Source organism: Lepisosteus platostomus, chromosome 5 (assembly GCF_059453375.1).
Source record: "Lepisosteus platostomus isolate fLepPlt1 chromosome 5, fLepPlt1.hap1, whole genome shotgun sequence".
Taxonomy (NCBI): domain Eukaryota; kingdom Metazoa; phylum Chordata; class Actinopteri; order Semionotiformes; family Lepisosteidae; genus Lepisosteus; species Lepisosteus platostomus.
The window spans coordinates 42,589,352-42,608,324 of record NC_142615.1 but is presented as its reverse complement, the minus strand read 5'-3'; the positions used below and the strand labels follow the sequence as shown (position 1 = coordinate 42,608,324).

The following is an 18,973-nucleotide window of genomic DNA, read 5'->3' as shown; positions in this document are numbered from 1 at the left end:
ACTTTGGATCAGAAGATTGTAGGTTTGACTCCTGTCTGACTCATGTTGCTTTTAAACCAGTAGTAGATTTTCTTTATGTAAATTAACTGCAGCTGAAAGCTATAGAAAACACATTGGGTAAATTGCAATGAACTGTCGAACTGTTTTGCACGAAGCTGCAGACTACTTAACACGGTACTGTCTGAAGATCAGCTCCTGCTCTGAGCTCAATAGCAATGCAAAACTGTGCGTAACAAAGCTGGCGAGCAGCTGAACTTGTGCTAAGTAGTCAGTTCGGTGATGAGGGTTCAGTACTGGCGTTGTTCTAATTAGCACGAACTGCACAGGCTGAATCAGACCATTTCAAATAGTCTGATCAGTGTAGGACAAGTTAATGAAGAATTATTACTTAGTCTGTCTCTTGTTTGTATATAAATGAATGTCTCTGACAACTTAATGTTAGTTTTTAATTTAGTTTTAGTTTTACGATGTAGATCAGGCGTTGACATATGCACAAGCACACGAAATGTCTCACTCCTGATTCAGCTCATGCTCCATACGAGTGAAGCGATTCCTCCTGCTTCTCGTACAACCATATCAGAACAGAAGCCCGTGTCACCCCGCTCTGATTCAAGAGCGACTCACATCTTGACAGGATGCCTGACATGAAAGGGGGGGGGGGGTACTGTCACGCCCTCTGCAGCCAGAGGGCGCTCCTTCTCTGTCCTGTCCCTAGTTTCCAGCCTGCTGTCCTTCCTGTCCCTCTCTTTCCCTTGGGCTATATATTTCCGGGTCTTGCACTCTGTCCTCGCTCAGCATTGACGTTCGGATGTCCTGAGACCCGCCTAGCACCAGGGCGCCCCACGTCCGCTCCCTGAGGGCACAGGTTTCTTTACGGCATTCCTGAACTCTTTGCACTAATGAGCCTTTTTCCAGTCTCGCCTCTACGCATATGGGTCTTTTTCCGCTCTCCTACTCCCCATGGTTAGTCCCTTTGGACGTCCGTGACAGGTGCCCCTTTGGAATAGTTGTCAGAAAATGTGAGAAAAGGAAAGTTACAGTGCCTTGCGAAAGTATTCGGCCCCCTTGAACTTTTCAACCTTTTGCCACATTTCAGGCTTCAAACATAAAGATATAAATTTTTTATTTTATGTGAAGAATCACCAACAAGTTGGACACAATTGTGAAGTGGAACGAAATCTATTGGATTTTTGAAACTTTTTTAACTAATAAAAAAATGAAAAGTGGGGCGTGCAAAATTATTCGGCCCCCTTGCGTTAATACTTTGTAGAGCCACCTTTTGCTGCGATTACAGCTGCAAGTCGCTTGGGGTATGTCTCTATCAGTTTTGCACATCGAGAGACTGAAATTCTTGCCCATTCTTCCTTGCAAAACAGCTCGAGCTCAGTGAGGTTGGATGGAGAGCGTTTGTGAACAGCAGTTTTCAGCTCTTTCCACAGATTCTCGATTGGATTCAGGTCTGGACTTTGACTTGGCCATTCAAACACCTGGATACGTTTATTTGTGAACCATTCCTTTGTAGATTTTGCTGTATGTTTGGGATCATTGTCTTGTTGGAAGATAAATCTCCCTCCCAGTTTCAGGTCTTTTGCAGACTCCAACAGGTTTTCATCCAGAATGGTCCTGTATTTGGCTGCATCCATCTTCCCCTCAATTTTAACCATCTTCCCTGTCCCTGCTGAAGAAAAGCAGGCCCAAACCATGATGCTGCCACCACCATGTTTGACAGTGGGGATGGTGTGTTGAGGGTGATGAGCTGTGTTGCTTTTACGCCAAACATATCGTTTTGCATTGTGGCCAAAAAGTTCGATTTTGGTTTCATCTGACCAGAGCACCTTCTTCCACATGTTTGGGGTGTCTCCCAGGTGGCTTGTGGCAAACTTTAGACGAGACTTTTTATGGATATCTTTGAGAAATGGCTTTCTTCTTGCCACTCTTCCATAAAGGCCAGATTTGTGCAGTGTAAGACTGATTGTTGTCCTATGGACAGACTCTCCCACCTCAGCTGTAGTTCTCTGCAGTTCATCCAGAGTGATCATGGGCCTCTTGGCTGCATCTCTGATCAGTCTTCTCCTTGTCTGAGCTGAAAGTTTAGAGGGACAGCCAGGACTTGGTAGATTTGCAGTGGTCTGATACTCCTTCCATTTCAAGATGATCGCTTGCACAGTGCTCCTTGGGATGTTTGAAGCTTGGGAAATCTTTTTGTATCCAAATCCGGCTTTAAACTTCTCCACAACAGTATTACGGACCTGCCTGGTGTGTTCCTTGGTCTTCATGATGCTCTCTGCGCTTTCAACAGAACCTTGAGACTATCACAGAGCAGGTGCATTTATACAGAGACTTGATTACACACAGGTGGATTCTATTTATCACCATCAGTCATTTAGGACAACATTGGATCATTCAGAGATCCTCGCTGAACTTCTGGAGTGAGTTTGCTGCACTGAAAGTAAAGGGGCCGAATAATTTTGCACGCCCCACTTTTCATTTTTTTATTAGTTAAAAAAGTTTCAAAAATCCAATAGATTTCGTTCCACTTCACAATTGTGTCCCACTTGTTGGTGATTCTTCACATAAAATAAAAAATTTATATCTTTATGTTTGAAGCCTGAAATGTGGCAAAAGGTTGAAAAGTTCAAGGGGGCCGAATACTTTCGCAAGGCACTGTATGTACAGTAAGCTCTCACACACAGCTCTCAAACACAGCATTAGAGATTGGAATCTGTAAAAAAAAACTACCCGTCTCCCCTGCATTTAACGGTGCTGTTGTTTTTATTTTACATATTGTTAGCATTTTAATGAATTGTTAAAAGATTTATACACAAATAGCTAAATACGAAACGTAAAAAACCCAACTGTAAGCAATTGACCATTCATATTCCTGAATTTTAAATCCCTGTGTTTATCTGTGTCCAAGTGCCTGGTGCAGCTATTTTGAAAGCATACCTCAAGGTGGACTTTACACGCAGTCTGGGGGTATTTTCTCCTTTTACATTTTTGCGATTTTATATCGAACCTGGTATACTCCCAAAAGTGCACAGTAGCTTGTACTGTGTGCCCTGTTTGCCTTTGTAAGCATTTGTTTAAAAAATAAGTTCACAATACGATAAAACAGAGAAAGCACAAACTTAATAATATAATGATTCAAAATCAAAACCAAATCATAAAGTCAATTAAGTACCTAACTTTTGAAAACAGACAACACTTTATCTACAAAAAACTTGACATTTGTATCTATTTTTGAATTACAAAGCAGACAGAGCAGTCCCTGAAAGACCAGAAAGACCAGATTTGTTAAAATCCCTTGTACCAATTTAGATTGATCTTGATCAGAACACGACCATCAGACGTGAGGAGGAATTCGGAACAGGAGCCTCTGCTTCATCGTTTATTGAGCTTCTGATCAACGTCTGAGTGAAAGTTATTTATTGTCTTTGATTAAAGTACGCAAAAGGCACCTGCGTACAACTTTTAGCTCATAAATTCATCGTACATTTATATCCCATCAATATTAGCAATGTTATCTTTACCTAGCACTAAATGTAGCTCTAAATAAATGCAAATTTTAAAAAACATGTAAAAATAAATGCTATTCCGTATATTGTAACTTTGTGGTATTTAGAATTTTTATCTGAGGATGCAGGGGAAAGTATTATACAACTGTGAAAGAATCTCGAATTTTAATACAATTTCGATAAAAAGAAAACCAAAATCCGTAACATGGAGAGATTTGATTTGAACCGATGTTCGCAGCTCAATAATCCATTCGTCCTCGAAAGAAGCAAAGGTTAGTATGTTTTGAGTGTCACCATGATCCTCTTCTCAATCCAAACGAAAGGTTTTATGTGATCCTGATCCCACTAGAAAAAGAGTCAATTTCCGCCTGCAATGACATCCTTCAAATGTTTTATGAGAACTCTGGACGTGTATAGAGTAGAAGCCTGGTCCATTTCTTCTACTAAACGAGACTATGGGAGTGAGTATTTTGATGTCGAACTGGGATTTAAATAAAGAGGAACACTACACTACATTGGGCTACGCGTGTGACAAAACGTTTATTTTCCGACCTCTCGATAGCTCAGTTGCTAGCTCTTAAGACTGTAGAAAAAAACAGCGAGTATTTCTTATTTCCCTGGCCTGAATCCAGTTTGAAGGATGGTGTTTTCTTGTTCCTTAATCAAAAAGTGAAAATTGCGAATTTGTCTTTCATTTTGACGTTCACCCGAAAGCTCAGTATACAAAGAAGTAGAGGCTCCTGTTCTGAATAATCCTCATGTCTGATTGTTTTGCTTAGACCTTTAAAATGTACACTGTGGTGTTTGCTCTTTCTAACACAATTAAAAAGCCGCCGACAAACTTACCGATCAGGAATTTAGTTCAGTGACAGCGCGCACTTAAGACGCTCCGTTTTCTATCGCCGGCATCTCTGTATTCTTTTTAAACGCGATATCTTTTATTCTTTGTGTGTGAATTTCAGGGAGACTCGTAAACCCTTTCTGTTTTAAAGATACATTATTTTAAACCAGCCATAATGAAAGACGTTGTAACTAGACACACGTACAAAACACATGAATAGTAACGGCTTTGAATGCAATACAAACGCCAATGGCACAATGGATAACGTGTCTGATTACGAATCAGAAAACTTTAGGTTTCTACTCCTTCCTGGTTCGTGAAGAAGCTTTTAAACCACACTACTCAACACTGACATCGTAGTGTGTCATCTTGCCTGTGGTACTTAGAGCAGCGCTCAATAAAAATGATCAGAAACCGAAAGCGCTTCTTATGCGGATCAGTATATTCCGATTCCACTGGTTCTGCAAAAGAAATAAGAAAAGCCGAACTCAAAGCACTGTGTTGCCATTACGGGTACTCTGTCTGCTGCTGCTTTAAGATCTACTCACACCGTGTTGCCATTAAGGCTACCTAGTTAAAAAAAAAACTTATCGTCACCTTTTTGAACGTGATTATTAGACACCCGTTAAATCTCAACCGAGGTTTCTTGAGAGATTTTCAGCGAGCGAGTATTAAAAAACTACGTCGCTTCCAACCTCTGCTGTCACTGTAAACTCGGACGTGATGTTCTGCAGAGTTGCAGTGTGCCTTTCCTCTTGTCGTATTCAAGAGTACTCACTGTGTGAGCTCCTCACTGCGTGTTCTGTACTCTACTGTGATTTAATTTAGATGATTACGTGGAGTAGAGTGACAAGATCTACTTGAACACTTTCAGTTTGTGAAATGAAACACTAAATACACTACTGTAAATACAAGTAATGGACATTTAAAATAACCACAGTACAGCTAGAACAGTGAAAGATTAAAGACTATTTAGAATGACATTCACAATAGACTTAAGAACAGCACATCCGCCCGAACAGGGACTTGAACCCTGGGCCCTCAGATTAAAAGTCTGATGCTCTACCGACTGAGCTATCCGGGCTCTGAAAGAAAATCGACACTGTCGGGATCCTCGCAAGTCACATGTCTCTTGTTCCGAAGAGCAGTCATACCTGACCCGTCTGGAATGACCACTGACAGACTTTATCATGAAGCGACGGCACCACTACCAGTAGAATGAGTGAGAAATACAGCATGACATGGGTAGTTAAGGGGCTCCCACAATCCATCTTTCCTCACATTACTGATTTTTTTCAATAGCATTTGGACCTTTTTTCACATTCAGATTTTTTTCTCATTTAATAAAATCTTTTAATCAACAACATTAAAAAGAAAACAAATGGAACGTTTTTTGGAACCATAATTAAAAAACTATTTCAATGCCTTGGTTGTATACGTGTGCACACCCTTTATAAAGGGAGTTGCAACAGTGCTGAAATTTAAAGAGCATTTCTGTAGAGAAAACAGCCTTGATGTTAAGCTTAGGGAGCCTGTCTTTTCGAAATTCTATTTCTTGACACCTTGCACAGCCTCCCGACAGACTAACAAATATTTGTTGGAGAAATTGGCTCACACACCGGAAGACACTAACGTTTATTTACGTTAGAGTATGTGAATAACAGTTTAACCGAAAAAGTTTGTAATTGTGATTTTGTTAAAATTCAATAAATCGTCTATCAACAGTTAGAATTTATTAAGAAATTGTTTTATTTCATAAACTATAAGACAATTCAGAGAGTTTATAGGTCATATCCGTCGCTTATGTTCTTTTAACTCTAGAGTTCAGGATCCAAACCCAGCTGCGGACGATTGTGTTTCTTGGATCTCTTGTAATCATCAAAAGTCGATGTGTAATCCTTCAGTACTTTCTCGAGTTGTGCCATGGATATTTTATACGTTCAATACTTGTCATGCTGTTTTGCATTTTCCTTAACAAACGGAAAAAGTTCAAAGTGTGTTTATGGCAGTGTTTCACATCTACACGAAAGCACTTGTAACAGTACAGGACACGCAGTGAGGAGTTCGTGAAGCTTTCAGTTTAGTGCGGAGTTTAGAAGGAGGATTCACTTGCTGAATGATCTCTCATGAAATCCTGGGCGAGATTCAACAGGTGTTTTCTGCAACAGCCATGACAAGTGTGACGCAATCTCAGGATTTCCTGAATTTGAACTAAATTATTAGTTCAAATAATTTAGGATTTAACAGAACTAAATGAGGTACATTTAAAACAGCAGCGCAACTCTGCAGCACGTCGAGTGTGCCTGCATTTAATTGTGTAAACCTGGCTCTCTCTGAACACAAGCAAAGAGTTCTCACTCAACAGAAGATTGCGATGTGAGTACTGTAATATAAAGCACCTGGAGATGCCAGGGATTGAACCCGGGACCTCATACATGCGAAGCATGCGCTCTACCACTGAGCTACATCCCCGATGGAAAAGGTAATGGAACAGACTTGTCCAGATGCTCACTGATCACAATCCACCACTCACGAGGAATGCCTGCAGTTTCCCACTTTCGCGTTTCCTCTACTACAGAGTAAATGCATGGGAATGAAGAAATAAGGAAGGAAAAATAATCGCATTGAAGCTTCAAGAGACTGGGCACAAATTAATCTATTATTTTTGTATCCAGTCACACGTGCGACGGTGGTTAATTCCCAGACGCGGGAGTGCTTTTTTCTACCTCCTTACTCGACTGTCTTTCAATTCTGTTTTATTTGAAAGCTTTTTGCATCTTTTAAGTGCTCTTGATTAAACTATGCATAGAAAAATAGCACTACTGATTATTTTCATGGGCCGATGCACACTTGTTCTGTACAACTCGAGTGATAAAGCCCTGTCTGCAAATATTGTAGAAGAACATAAAAGGGTGAAACAACGCCCCAACCACAGGAATGGTAACAGGCAGGATCGTGTTCTTATTTGATAAGTCCTTTTGAGATGTCTTGTCAATGCACACAGGCGTTAGAGCTGAATAATTTACTTTTAGTGGTGTTTTTAAACAAAGATGGAACATGTTATTTCTATACCAGGAAGAAAGGAGCAGACTTTAAGAGGCAAAAACGACACCTTATCAAAGCTAATATCAATTAAAATGACATCACAACAAAAAGTGGAGCCTTGAGTGAATAAAATTAGTTTTCATTGGACGTATGTGTCTCTATAACTTTGTTGGTGAGAGAGAGGATTGTGATAATTTGCAGGTGCTTCTCGGAAGTGCGTTGGTGGTACAGGCGCCTTCCAAATAATTGAGTCGGGTTTGAATCCGCCAGTACAAACCCAAATCTTTTCAAGATAATTTGTGGTCCGCTAACACATCTTTTGAAACACTACAACAGGTAACACCCCGTGTGAAACATCATGAACATCTGTTAAAGCCTGAGTTTTACATACTCTAATGTAAATAAACGTTAGTGTCTTCCGGTGTGTGAGCCAATTTCTACAAAAAATATTCGTTAGTCTGTCGGGAGGCTGTGCAAGGTGTTAAGAAATAGAATTTCTAAAAGACAGGCTCCCTAAGCTTAACATCAAGGCAGAAAAAATGCTGTTTTCTCTACAGAAATGCTCTTTAAATTTCAGCACTGTTGCAACTCCCTTTATAAAGGGTGTGCACACGTATACAACCAAGGCATTGAAAGTTTTTTTTTAATAATTGTTCCAAAAAAATGTTCCATTTGTTTTCTTTTTAATGTTGTTGATTAAAAGATTTTATTAAATGTGAAAAAAATCTGAATGTGAAAAAAGGTCAAAATGCTATTGAAAAAAATCAGTAATGTGAGGAAAGATGGATTGTAGGAGCCGCTTAACTACTCATGTCATGCTGTATTTCTCACTCATTCTACTGGGAGTGGTGCCGTCGCTTCTGGATAAAGTCTGTCAGTGGTCATTCCAGACGGGTCAGGTATGACTGCTCTTCGGCACAAGAGACACGTGACTTGCCAGGATCCCGACAGTGTCGGTTTTTTTTCAGAGCCCGGATAGCTCAGTCGGTAGAGCATCAGACTTTTAATTTGAGGGCCCAGGGTTCAAGTCCCTGTTCGGGCGGCTGTGCCGTTCTTAAGTCTATTGTGAATGTCATTCTAAGTAGTCTTTTATCTTTCACTCTTCTAGCTGTACTGTGGTTATTTTAAATGTCCATTACTTGTATTTACAGTAGTGTATTTAGTGTTTCATTTCACAAACTGAAAATGTTCAAGTAGATCTTGTCACTCTACTCCACGTAATCATCTAAATTAAATCACAGTAGAGTACAGAACACGCAGCGAGGAGCTCACACAGTGAGTACTCTTGAATACGACAAGAGGAAAGGCACACTGCACATCTGCAGAACATCACGTCCGAGTTTACAGTGACAGCAGAGGTTGGAAGCAAAGTAGTTTTTTTATTACTCGCTCGCTGAACGATCTCTCAAGAAACCTCGGTGGAGATTTAACGGATGTCTAATAATCACGTTCAAAAAGGTGACGATAAGTTTTTTTTTTTTAACTAGGTAGCCTTAATGGCAACACGGTGTGAGTAGATCTTAAGTCAGCAGCAGACAGAGTACCCATAATGGCACCGCAGTGCTTTGAGTTCGGCTTTTCTTATTTCTTCTGCAGAACCAGTGGTATCGGAATATACTGATCCGCATAAGAAGCGCTTTTGGGTTCTGATCATTTTTATTGAGCGCTACTCTAAACTTTACATTTGCTCGGGCTAGTTTTCCCCATGAAAAAAAGACATATCCCTAATTACATAATTTCACTTTTTTCTTATCAACGAGTAGAAAGAAATAAAATATATACTTCATTATAAGTACTGTATCTGGGAACAGTGTGTAGATGACAGGTTTGTGACTTTCTCATGAGCACGGTATATGAATCCTTCAGATTAAAGGCACTGTGAGTTTGAATAAAATTAAGGATAGTCTGTCCCAGCTCGCCGCGATGGTATAGTGGTCAGTACTTTGTGCTGTGACCGCAATACCCGCGCTTTGAATCCGGGTGACAGCAGCCCAAGACAAGAGAGCTTCCTTCGTCTATGTTATTTCAGTGAAGGGGGGGCATGCGTGTACAGCGAGCGGTCATCGAGTTGATGTGTTGCCCCACATAAGCAATGTGAACCAACACTGCTTTACAAAGGAGCACTACCTGAGCTTATCGTTGGTAAACTGGAGACCAGACCGACCTCTTCTCTGACGAGAAGAAAAGGACAGGAGCCACAGTATTTAATATAAATAAGAGATTTCAATTTTCTGTGGCGCAACTAGTACCAAACACTTAATCTCGGGGTTGTGAATTCGAGCTCCACGCTGGTAAGAAATCATATAGGTTATGATAAATTTACTTTTTTTAAATAAAAAGTAATATTATAAAACTTTCCCGATACCAGTTTGCAGGTGACATTTTCTTTATAAAAGTAATCTTTAGTATGGGATCAATAACCGCGCCAGAACAAATATCGGAAAGAAATCGCCTGTCACTAATGAATTTAAGGAAAGTAGAGACATAGTCAGAAAACCTACATATAGGAAATGTTAGTTACTTTGTATGTGCTTTAGCGTTTTCTTTTATATACCGAAAAAAATTTCAAGGCGTTCTAGTCGCTGTACTCCTCGTAGATAAGACGAAATCACAATACAGTACAGGACATGCAGTGAGGAGCTCACGCAACGAATAGTCTTGAACATGCCAAGCGTAAAGGCACACTGCACATCTGCGAAACATCACATCCTAGTTTAGTTACAGTGAGATTATAGACTGGAAGCTAGGAAGTCTCAGATCACTTTTTTATTAAAAGTTCAAGCAGACACAAATACCTTTGTAAGAGACATTTCAGAATCCCAGTCAAATCCAGTACGATTGCTGGATCCCTCGAATTCGGCAATATCACAGATCTGCAGTCCACGATTAGAATACTTTAGGTGCGTTGTGTAAGACATACCGCCCAGAGCATTTCTAAGACAGGAAATACATTTTCGTTACGAAATGAGATATACTGTACGTAGAGTGAAATGGTCTGGTACGAGTCCTAAGTTTGAATAGTTCAAAAAAGACGAAAAGGGTTAATTACAGACTCTTTTGAAATATAAGAACATTAAAGCTGCGCGGACCTTATCTTCATTTACCTAGTTTAATCGTTTTCAGAAAGTATAATTATATTATTTTATGTACTCCTGACGATTCTACTGATGTTATAAGTGCTCTTGTTTATATTGAATCTATTTTGTTGTTCAAATAAAAAGTAAAAAAAAACTTTCCAGATGCGGCTGCTGTAAAAATAAAATGATATTAAAGGCGTTGTACGTAGAGTTCTGAAGCCTGTTCCACAGAAGAACTAGCTGAGATGAAAAGTTCGATATTCTACTAACAGGGCTATTATCGTCAACTCAGTTTCTTTCTGAAACAACATTTTTCGGGAAAAACTTACACAAAAATTTCACAATTTGAAATAAAATGCTTGCTTAAAAGTGCAGATTATTTTTTACCCAAAAACTGGGTAAAACCGACCCGTTGGAGTCTCTGTGGTACCATTGGTCAGTGCAGGCAGGTCGGTACTAAAATGATAGTAAGGTGTTGGTTCAAGCACATCTAGGCACGCCTTTCTCACTGTTCCATCGTGAACATCATCTAGAGAAAAAGTGGCATGTACTGTTTAGTACATTATTGACCTTAATAATTAATAATTTGAGGGAATACAAGTGCTTTGCATGTATCGAATTACAGCACGTAACAACTGACTACCTGAGTCGATATCACCGGGCAATTTCCAATAACGACCAACATCAGAAACTTCAAGAAAAATAAGATTCCATATCTTGGAATGTAGGGCGGGAGAATTCATTTATAATCCTGTTGCATCTTGAGCTAAACTCAAGAGGGCACAAGCCCTAGAACCCGAATCCGTTACAATAACAAAAGGACAGACATTGAAATATGGGCTATTTCGAAGTAGCAAATGTGAGATATAAAGTCGGAATTCTGAGTTGCTAAGTCGCAATTCTGAGATACCATAGCGGTTTTTTTTTTACTCCCTGGCGGAAACGGGCTTCCATAGAAATCCGGGTTGTAAATAACAACTGTCACTACACACGATTGAGTTCTTGAGGCTGGCACCTAAGACCACTCAGCCATCCTGACAAGCAGTGGAGGATGCCCGTTACTTTGTCAAAGGATTATTAACTACTTTTCTTTTCTTATTATTACAGAGATTTCTACATTGCAAGACAATTGACGATTTAGATAAAGGTATATCGTGGCACGCAAACCAGGCACGGAGAGGGTTTGAACCCGCGCTCTTCAGTTTACGAAACCGATGCCTTACCACTTGGCCACCGCACAGACAGTTTAGTTTTTTTTCCCATCAAGGCTAATACATTTTGAAAAAAAAAAATCTGTGCGCAAATTGCAATGGCAGGAGAAGTAAAGAATATAGTTCTTCTGTGGAGCTGGCTTCAGACTCTGCTTATAGCGCCCGTCAAATAAAATAGATATTTTATTTTTACAGGAAGACGCATTCCGAAATGTATCTCTGCAGTTTTAGAAAAGTTTTGAATGGTATATTTTATACAACGCACAAACCGTATTCTAATTGCAGACTGCAGATCTGTGCAGCAATCCTACTACATTTCACTGTGATTCTGAAATACTTCTAGCAAACATATTCAGGTTTCCTTGAACTTTAATAAAAAACTACTTCGCTTTCAATCTCTGGTGTTACTGTAAACTCGGACGTGATGTTCCGCAGATGTGCAGTGTGCCTTGTCTTATTCAAGTTTACTGGATTTGTGAAACGAAAATACAAACTGGACAGTTTCAGACACATGAAGACTCATAAATGTCACTACAAATGACAAATTTGTAGTGTAAATCTGCCGGGCTGATTTACGTGTCTGACCATCTCTCTCCTCCCTCTTCGGCAGTGAGCACTATTTTTTCATTTTCTTCCCTTGTAGTTTCCTCGCTCTTTTACTGTCCCTTTCTCCCACGGAGAGACGGAAAACATGCCGAAATCGTTTTCACCCTGTGTTTGTGCAACGTCAGTGTGTGAAGGGAAAGGGATCTATGTGGCTCCAGTGGCGCACGGTACTTATACAGCAGTGCACAGCGGAGTCATGCCGAGGTTGTGAGTTCGAGCCTCACCTGGAGCAGTGTGGCCTGTCTTTAGCTACCGAAAGCAACCGTCCACTTTAGATACTGTTACTTATAGGTCGTCCTTAACACCTTATCTAACGGGATTGTAGCCTGTTAGGTGTTTGCTGGAGATCCAGTCTAAATTAACATCAAAGGAACAGGTAAAGGTTTATTCCACGTCACACCCGAAGAAGGGTCCACGTTGTGTTTCCTTCTCCTTTCAGCATGGAATAAACCTATACTTTTTCCTTTGCAGCTGACGCAGGTCACTACTTAAATTCCCATCAGCTGTGGACCCCCAGCTGATCTCTACACAGACAGATGAGAGATATCTCATCTTCTTAGATGAGAGGTCTACTGGGACTAAGGGAGCACGATGGTGTACCGAAGACTTGAAAAAGCTCTCGCATTAGATTCTGTTTTTGTTGTTTCCCAGATTTGTTTTTAATGTTCTTTTTGTTTTGAAGTTGTTCCTTTAAGTATTTTTTTATTTTATTTTCTGTAGTCGTTAGACTACTACAGTGATTTACCTAGGTTCCCGGAAGGCTTCTCGCATCGTGGTTGTTGTGTTTTTGGGTTACAAGTATTTTTTTTCTATTGATAGGACCCCACGCATTACTGTGGGACTAGTTAACTTAAGTTCTTACATTGTACCTGAAATTACCACATAAACTACTACTCTGTTTTTCTTTTTTTTAAATAAAGGCACAAATGATGTTTTTTTTTCTTGCAGCTGATTGGCAATGACCCTACAACGGGTCATTGCAACGAACGTGGCTGCTGAAATTTGTCAGCAGCTCCATACTAAACCTGTTCTCAATTGCAACAAACCTAAAATAACATATGCTGCCCATTAGATGTTACCGATGTAGGAGACTAACTTAAACCACCTCTTCACAGGGTTTATGTAGTTCAGTAGAGGAACAGTCGATCGCATTTGAACTGTTCTGAATGTAGTGGAAATAATATAGTCACAAAGTAACGAACATACGCACCACTCGCTTGAAATATTTACTGTAGCTAAAATTGTTTTCTAGACACCACAACTATTCACAATGAATTTGATGAATACATGTCTTTATTAATAAAAGTGTAATTTATTAATAATTAAGATTAATGTATATCTTTATTAGTAGCTGTATTACCGGTAATGCATGTACAGTCCTTAATATGGGATAGTGAACTTTCAGGTATCCTTTGGAGGTAAGAAAACTGATATGAAGGAAATACATATTTAAAGGGGGTGTAAGTCTTAAATGTGTTCTGTTACATCTGGGTGTTAACTGAATAGATTGTATTACTTATTGTGATTTGACACATGTCTCTCTCAGGAGACAGCAGAAAAATTGGGGAATTTGCAGGTACAGAAAATAACTTGAACTGAACAGGCAAATGTAAGGTTATGTTAAAGAAAAATAAACTTTGTCACCTTTTTCAACATGATTATTTAAGACAGTTTATCGGAACCGTATCTCTCCTCGATTCTGTGACTGTGGTCCAACAGTAACGGTGGTGAAACAAGCAGAATGTGCGGAAAGAATTGGAGATGTAACGGGAGACTCATCCAGTCGATAGAAGGGTTGTGTACGCTGAGAAGTGTAGTTTAAAAGCTTAACGAGCCAGGGAGGAGCCAAACCTGCAATCTTCTGAGCCAAAGTCAAACACATTATCCATTGCACCACTGGCTCTGATACCCTAAAGCCACCACTGTGAGCTTTGTGCTGCTATTAGTAATACTGTAGCACTCCGGTGTTCACAACAGCCCCCCACCACCAGGAACTCAAACCCAGGCCTCCTGCATCACTCAACAGGGACCTAGCCTGTTGAGCTAAAGAGCAATCTCCCTCAGTCCTGCGGCTGTGGCCCTGCTATTACAGGGAAGGGCAGTGACATCACCGCTCTGGTAAGCCGGCTCTTACACACTCAATGGTGGCCGTATGCGTTACACTCTCCCCCGCTTAACTCACCAACCTCAGCAAAGGGCTATCCCATTCCACTGCTGACACCAATGTAACGCTCCAGGGTTCACATGGGCATCCTCGCCACTGCCACATCAGGTCAGTCCCCCACCGTCAGGGACTCAAACCCAGACCTCTGGCATCACTCAACAGGGACCCAGCCTGTTGAACTAAAGGGAGACCGTCCTTAAGCTCAAGCGGTTGGGTCCCTGTTGAGCTATGGTGGCGGTCGCAGGTTTGAGTCCCTGACGGTGGGGGGCTAACTTAAGTGGCAATGGCAAGGGTGCCCGCCTGAACCCCCAACCATTACAATACTATACATCGCTCCAGTCCAAATTTTCTCAATTAGATTCACGTGTTTTCTACTTGTATTTAGCTACTAGGTCTTTCGTTTGGTCTGTTTTAAAAATAGCATCTCAAACGATTTTATGTGTCATGCTGAAATTCACACACGGGGGACGTCACATGAAACACAATCACAGATAAGATGTTGCATTTAAAAAGAAATCCAGAGTGGCAGTAGAAAACAAAGCCTTATACACGAGATGCAAGTGCTCTACCACTGAACTAAACTGACAGGCACTTTTGCCTGCAGCTCTTTAATTGAGTTAGGGAGAGTGAAGGGTCTACACAGTGTACAATTTAAAGGTCGAAGCAAGACAATCTGATGCGAGGAGAATTCACAAAACGAGCCTCTGCTTTATCGTTTACTGAGCATTCAATGAACGTCTAAGTGAAAGACAAATTCACTATTTTCACTTTTTGTTTAAAGAACACTTTTATCACGTTCTGCACTCCCGGTGTTTAACGGTGTTCTTTTCTACACTCCTGATTTGAGGATCCCCAGCTAAAATATTTTTTAAATACAACAAAATTCCGATATATTGAATAGTATTTATGTTTACATTTATATTCACTCGTGCCAAAAGCTTGTGTTCTCTGCATATATCAGGATGTGGAAAGAGGCCCAATCACATCTGGAGTAGATAGTATTTAGGTCAAAGCTAATTCAAAGTGCATCTCTGGGTGTGTTTGAATTACCTACGTGTTTGACTGAAGGACAAGCTCACGGTGCCATAAAAATTGACACTCGTCATCTTTTCTTCTACATTCACAGGTTTTACGCTAAAGACAAAAAAATTTTTTTTGTCGTTTTCATGCCAGCTGGCACTAATTATTCTGCACTGACAGGGAAGATTAGTATTTTATCTATCACAATATGTGTGGAATTTGTTTTTAAAAAAGTTGTTCCAGAAATGAACACTTCCATTAAAGTTAAGGCAGACACCTGTTGCTGTCCACAACGACCAACTCTGCATGGCAAGAGAGGAAGAAAAGCACTGTGGTGATTTGAACCCAGAAGCTTATTTACTAGACATGCACGTTAACCAGCTAAGCCACAGCACCAACAGAGCACTATCCTTTTACAGCCTCTTAGACACACCGCTCTGAGATACCTGCGTTCTGTGTGCGCTGAGCCTGCTCGCTGAGCAAGTGATGAGAAATGGCTTTTATCTGGTAATTTCAAGTCCAAGGAGCTCAATATGCTTTTTATGTTTGACATCTTCAAGGAAAATGGTGAAATCGCAGGTGGAAGAGGAAAATGATCCTTGAGTAGAGGAAAGACGACCATCTTGAGTACTAACTCATGTCAGGAGGCTAACTTCTGGGATGAGGTGGTGGAGTGGTAAGGTGATGGACTACTAATCCATTGTGCTCTGCACATGTGGGTGTGAATCCCATCCTTGTGAAGTTCAGTAGTTGACAAATGTGCCTTTTTAAACTGGGTGTGCTTTCGTTTCGTCTTTCGCTCCTGTACTACAGCAGTAATATTTCTAGATGTGCATGAACATGGTATAGTAGGCTGACGGCAGGAACACGGGGTTCACAAGCAGTGACAGTATCAGAGGTGTCTGCGGTGTGTTGGTTTGTGAGCACTAATAAAATAACTTGCCGTGGAAGCACGTGTGCCTGCATTAATACAGCTCCATTGAGCAGAAAAAGCAACACAAACACCGACTTGTCAACAGGAAGTTTCCGTAGCTGAAAACACAGCCATTGTGCTCCAGGTGAAGCTTGTGTCGCAGGATGTGGGTCATTGAGGCAGTCACGGGCTGGGATTGATTGGGTTATGTTGATTTGTGTTACAGGGTGTGGGTCATTGAGGCAGAAACAGGCTGTGATTGATTAGGTTATGTTGAATTCCAGGATGGTGTCAATGTTGCCTCTCACTCAAGGGGGTGACTGCAGTTGTCCCAATTAATACAGGAACAGTCAGTAAAAACACTCAAACCCAAGTCGTTCAGGGAGCAATTAGGTATCGAGACTTGGAGGTGTGAGGAGTCGCTGAGCCAGTTTTAGCCAGACCAAGGGGTGAACTGATAAGGTTCCATGACACCTAGCTCAGCACTCCCACACCCCTCAAACAACACAAGCTTCCTCCTGGAAAAATACTGGGCAGACCTGATTCTGACAGGGACAGTGGAAACCCCCCTGAAAGGGATTGGCTAAGGAGAGGGATAAAAAAGACCTGAGACAGAACAGAGGGGGCTCCCGATTCCCACTGGATCCTGGAGACGACACAGGCAGCACAAGGAAGCTGCAGGGTGCAAGACCCCGCTGCAGAGTGCAAGACCCCGGAGGAACTCTGCAGAGACTTCTAATACCTGGAGGCAAGGATCTACTGGTTCAGTAACTGACGACAACGAGAGACATTGGCATTGGAACAGAGGTACTGTACAGAGACTTTTAACACCTGAAGGTGAGGAACAAGGAAACTGGCACAGTTAGCCGATTCAAACTGAGAGGAATGTAATATAGTCGCAGAGGATTTCTATTGTTACCTGAACAGAGACTGGGGAAATAGGACTGGGCGATACCCCTCTCCTCAAAGTGGGCCATCAGAGACTACAGGTACTAAGTAGAGACGATCGAGTAACCTCTCTTATGTATTTTACAGAAAAGACTGCTGCCCCTCTGTATTCATTTTGACCCTGGGAAGGACCTTTTGCTGCTGTGAATTCTGTTTTCGTTGTGTTTTTGGGTGACAGTGAATGTGAATGTAGTTGGAAAATAAAAAGGGCACTTATACAATACAAATGCTTGTCGCTGGTCTGTGTGTGCATTGGTGATTCTGGGAGACAAACAGAGCCTGTGGTAGAGGGGCCCTAGCACCCCGTTTGTATTGCTAGGTGGTGTAGATGTACACGAAGCAGGAACATCCCTCGCCCTTGGGTTCACCTTACTGTGACACCTTCTTCATCTATGTTTTTTGAGTGCACTGCAAATGATCTTAGTATCGAAATGCCGTCCCACATAACCGATCCAAACAAGCTGCTTTACAGAGGAGCACTGCCGGAGCTTATCGTTGGCAAACTGAAGACCAGGCCGACCTCTTCTGTGACTCTTGAACACTAAATCTCAAGGTTGTGAATTCAAGCTCCACGCTGGCGGGAAATTCCATAGGTAATGATCACATTTTCTTGCATGCTAATCAAAAGAAATATTAAGAAACTTTTCCCGATACCAGTTTTTTAGAAAAGTAAAGGCACACGGCACATGTGTGCCACATCACGTCCGAGTTTAGTGAGAACTACCTCAGAGATTGTAAGCTGGGTAGTTTCAGATTAGATCACTTTTTTTTATCAAAGGTTCAAGCAAACCTGAATACTTTTGCAAGTGACATTTCAGAATCCTAGTCAAATCCAGTACGATTGCTGGATCCTTCGAATTCGACTGAACTATAGCACAGATCTGCAGTCCACCATTAGAATACTGTGGGTGTGTTGTATAAGCCATACCGCCCAAAATAGTTCTAAAAGGGGAGATGCATCCTCATTTAGGAATGTGGTATAAAGTGAAATGGTCTGGGAAGAGTCCTACGTTTGAACAGTTCAAAATAGACGTAAAGGGGTATATACGGACTCTTTCGAAATGTAAGAACAAGCTGTGCGGACCTTATCTTTATTAACGTCGTGTAAACGTTTTTCATAGAGTGTAATTGTATTATAGCATGTGCCCCTGAAGATTTTCTTGATACGTTATATGTGCTCTTGTTTGTATTGTACGTAGTTTTGTTGTTCAAATAAAACGTAAAAGACACAACTTTCCGGATGCGGCTGCTGTAAAAATAAAATGACATCAAGGGTGCTGTACGCAGAGGTCTGAAGCCTGTTTCATTTAAGAACTATATCCAGAGGTGTTAAAGAAGTCTAGATCTCACTACGAGAATGGCAGCATCTCAAAAAAAGCAGGTGCAGTTCGTTACACAGTCGTAATGCCACTAAGTCGGACCAGAAGAGCGAAAGCCACCTGGCTTTCTCTGAGCAAGTAATGTGACAAAGAGACACAGTACAGTGGTAACCGACCCTCTTCCAACTGACTTCAAAGGGGAGGGAGCTGCTTTTTTGCAGTCTCTCGAGAAACTAAGCAAAGTGTTTAAAGATACTTTGTCAGCTTGACATCAAGGCAGAAAACAAAAACTTTCTTGCGTCCACTCAAACCAA

General features: G+C 41.0%; 1 protein-coding gene and 3 non-coding genes across 4 annotated transcripts in view; 1 reads left to right on the top strand and 3 right to left on the bottom strand.

Annotated features, from left to right (window-relative positions):
• LOC148666772 (scavenger receptor cysteine-rich type 1 protein M130-like) overlaps positions 1-18,973 on the bottom strand; it is a 361,406-nt gene that overhangs the window by 236,907 nt on the left and 105,526 nt on the right. The gene's annotated exons all lie outside the window — the stretch shown is intronic.
• On the bottom strand, positions 5,368-5,440 carry trnak-uuu (transfer RNA lysine (anticodon UUU)). The gene has a single exon. It is a non-coding gene; the product is annotated as a tRNA-Lys (tRNA).
• trnaa-cgc (transfer RNA alanine (anticodon CGC)) lies at positions 6,757-6,828 on the bottom strand. The gene has a single exon. It is a non-coding gene; the product is annotated as a tRNA-Ala (tRNA).
• On the top strand, positions 8,371-8,443 carry trnak-uuu (transfer RNA lysine (anticodon UUU)). Its single transcript has one exon. It is a non-coding gene; the product is annotated as a tRNA-Lys (tRNA).